The sequence below is a fragment of the Ursus maritimus genome, unplaced genomic scaffold, assembly GCF_017311325.1.
Source record: "Ursus maritimus isolate PB19 unplaced genomic scaffold, ASM1731132v1 scaffold_25, whole genome shotgun sequence".
Lineage (NCBI taxonomy): Eukaryota > Metazoa > Chordata > Mammalia > Carnivora > Ursidae > Ursus > Ursus maritimus.
In genome coordinates, this window is record NW_024425008.1 from 153,240 (window position 1) to 154,058 (window position 819).

An 819-nucleotide genomic window follows, 5' to 3' on the forward strand; every position below is an offset into this window, starting at 1 on the left:
TGCCTACCACGTCTCCTCCGCACATAGTTTCCACTGCCGGCTCCCGAGGGAGGGCCCGAGCTGTGCCCTTAGCAGCTCCCCACGCGGCAGGGGGCAGGAATTTCCCATCCAACGCCGCAGCGAGGGTGGGCAGGCCGCGCTCAGGAAGTCTGGAGTCTCCCCCAAATGTCCCCCCCAGGGAGTCAGGCCTGGCGGTAGTTGGGCCTTCGGCTGCGCTTGCACCGAGCGCCCCCCCGCCTGAGGTGGACGCCGGCTGCCCCTGGGGTACCAGCCCCCCCCCTCCCCGCCGATGGCCGCTCCCCTGCAGTCTGGCTGCCTTTCCAGGCTGGCCAGGTGGGAGGAGACACTGCCGCTCACAGTGGGTACCTGGATTGGACGCCGGGGAGGACGGCGGCCTGGCATCGCTGGACACAGGAGCCAGCCGATCCACCCCCAGGGACACGGACGGCTGCTCGCGGGACAATGGCCATCGCGTTCAGCTCAGCTATGTCTGAGCCAGTGGGCTGGAGGGTGGGTCAGGGAAGGGCCTGTGCCAGGGCCTGGGGCACAGGGAGCTGGAACTGGGGAGTAGGGTAGGTGGGCCTCGAAGGGCCAGGGCGGGTCAGCCTGGTTTCCTTCCCAGAGCCGGAGTCGAAGAGACGGTGCGCCCTCTGGTGGGCTGTCCGGGAGCAGCAGATAAAGGGAACAGACCGTGAGGAGGGGCTCCTGGCGGCGGCCAAGGGGTCCTGGTTCAAAGGGCAGAGCCGGACCGCCTGGGGAGGCTGCGGTGACTCCATTATCACCGCAGCCCCAGACACAGGGACACTGGTTGGGCAGGAG